This window comes from Elephantulus edwardii, unplaced genomic scaffold, assembly GCF_000299155.1.
Source record: "Elephantulus edwardii isolate Elephantulus edwardi_28Jun2011 unplaced genomic scaffold, EleEdw1.0 scaffold00008, whole genome shotgun sequence".
In the NCBI taxonomy this organism is placed as follows: Eukaryota; Metazoa; Chordata; class Mammalia; order Macroscelidea; family Macroscelididae; genus Elephantulus; species Elephantulus edwardii.
The window spans coordinates 6,070,288-6,073,058 of NW_006399758.1; the positions used below are offsets into that span (position 1 = coordinate 6,070,288).

Sequence of the window (2,771 nt, forward strand, 5' to 3'; positions counted from 1 at the left end):
CTTTTAAGATCCATTGTACAAAGAACTAAGATTCTGTTCTTAAAGAAGAGGGAATGGATACAGTAGATTACTAGAAAATTCAAACTTTTTTTTTATGGTTTAAGGAATTTTTATTAAGGCAAGAATTTTATAATCCAAATTATGTTTCCTTGCTCAGTTATCAATTCTGTTACCTAAAACAGAACTGATATTCTGAGCTATTCCACAGTAAAGAATTACAAAATTAAAGAAAGGAATGCTTTAAATTTTTGTACTTTGCTGGAAATTCTTCATCCCAGGGCCTATAAAACATTAATTTGTTTTTCTATTTTACTATTTTTTTCCTCTTTTTTTTTGTTTTGTTTTTAAATGAGTAAGTAATCTAGGACTAGCACATGCTAGGCCCGGCATTTGCTCGGTACATAAGGTTCAAAGTATCCTTTCCTTTTTTTTTTAATTTTATATTTTGCAATGTTTTTGTTCCACAATATTTAAGTTTTTCGATGTTTAGTTCTTTTTCTTTGGTGAAGCAGGAGTTTTCTTTCATGGTCCCTGATCATTTTAAATAGTTAGAGCACCAATGGCACTGTTAATTGCTTTCTGGGCAGCCTCTTTAGCTTGGTGGGTTTGTAGTACAGCTACAGCTTCATCAACCTTAGAATGAGGAGACTCAAGCATATGAAGAAGTTCTGAATTATCAATATCCAGTAACATGCCAGTGATTTTACCAGCCAATGTAGGGTGCATGGCTTGAATAAGAGGAAACAGCCTTTCACCCAACATCTGCTTTTGCTCTTGAGGAGGGGCAGATGCCAACATGGAAGCAGTCAAAGGCTCTTGACCTTGTACATGAACAGCAGACTGCTGCATGGTGACTTGTGGTTGTGCATTTAGGTGTTGCTGAGGATTGAGAACTCCCACAGCGTATTTATACCGCGGCACAGTGCAGACAGCAGGAGTAGCTGCTGCAGCAGCAGCTGCAGGACAGGGACCCATGGTCTGTGTTGATGTGTTAGCAACACGTTGTGTTGACATGACTCGTGGAACTTGTGAAGAAGCTGGTCTCATGGTACTAAATGGTGGTCTAGGAGCAGCTGGGCGGATAGCACCAGGCATATTTTGGAATGAATGAGGTTCTGGCACCCTGAGCAGTCCAGAGAGGACTTGGTCTTAACTGAGCAATTTGGCTAGGAGGGTAGTACGCAGCACGGTTCTGAGTCTGTGGAATAGCTGCCATGAAGTAACCTGAAGGAGGTGCTGGCTGGTAGGGGTTGATCACGGTTGTTGGGCACAGCTCGGACACTCGCCATTCTCTGCATGTACTGGTTAGTGAGGTGAGCCTGGCGCTCTTCTTTGCGCTGACCTAAAGCTACACATAATGGTTTTGTGGCCACAATTCTACCTTTAGTGGCTTCTTCAGGGGAGGAGAAACATACAAAACCAAATCCTTTGCTGCGACCACCCTCCATCATAACCTTTGCGCTAGTGATTGTACCAAATGGAGAAAACTCTTTGCGGAGACGTTCGTCATCAATGCCATCCATTATCAAGATTTTTCACATATGAGTTAACACCCTGGTATCTGGTGATCCTATCTTGCTTCACCTGCTCAAATTTGCTCTTGAGTTCTGTCTGTCGTTCCACTTTTTTCTGAGCTCGACCAACATAAATTTGTTTTCCATTGAGCTCCTTTCCATTCATCTCATCAACAGCTTTCTGTGCGTGTTCATGCCTCTCAAAGCTCACAAATCCAAAACCTTTGGGCTTCCCACTTTCATCGGTCATTACTTTCGCACTTAAGACAGGTCCAAACTTGCTAAAGAGATCCTTACGGCACTCATCATCCATGTCCTCTCCAAAATTCTTGATGTAAACATTGGTAAACTCTTTAGCCCTAGCTCCGAGTTCTGCTTCTCGTTCTTTGCGAGACTTAAAAAATCCATCAAATACTTTGCGATCATTTAGAAGCATCCCGTTCATTTTTTCAATAGCTCTTTCAGCTGCTTCCTGTGTCTCAAAATGCACAAATCCATAGCCCTTGGAACCATTTTCATCACAAGCCACCTTACATGAGAGGATATTACCAAATGCTGAAAATGTATCATACAGTGCTTTATTATCAATGGATTTGACCAAATTTTTAATGAATATGTTGCCCACTCCACTTTTACGAAGTGATGGATCATGCTGAGATCACATTATGCGTACTGACTTGCCCTGTATAACATCAACATTCATGGTGTCCAAAGCACGCTCCGCTCCGCATCCGCCAGCTGCTGGAAGTTCACATACGCGTAGCCCAAGGAGCGGCGAAGTTATCGTGTCCCTGCAGACCCGGCTGGAGAGGATGGGCCCGGCCGGGCTGAACTTCTCATAGAGCATCGCCTCTGTCACGTCTGGGTGTAGGTCTCCCACGTAGAGCGAGGCCATGGGATAGCTGGGGGCGCTGGGGTTCATCTCGGCACGGTTGCCAGCAGGGCCACAGACCATGACCGGGTTGATACACTGTCGCTGGGTGCTGAATGCGGGCTGGGGAGCGAGGCTGGCGGTGTCGGGTCCTGGCAGCGGGAAAGGCCTCCCGAGTCTCTTCTTTCCTCCTTGGAGCTGCTGCGGGGCCGCGGGTGGGCGAGTCGGTCTCGGCAGCTTCACCAGGTTATTTATAAAAGAGAAAAAAAAAAAGTCTCATTGAAGTCTACGGGGGAGAGAATAGTCTAAAAGTATTATACTTTAGGGCATTATTTTTATCGTAGGAGTACGCAATGAGGGTTGCAGAGTGGATTATATTTGGGGGT

General features: G+C 44.2%; 1 pseudogene; it reads right to left on the reverse strand.

The window, feature by feature from the left end:
• Positions 1–540: 540 nt before the first annotated feature.
• Positions 541–2,436, reverse strand: LOC102853100 (annotated as a pseudogene).
• Positions 2,437–2,771: the final 335 nt, after the last annotated feature.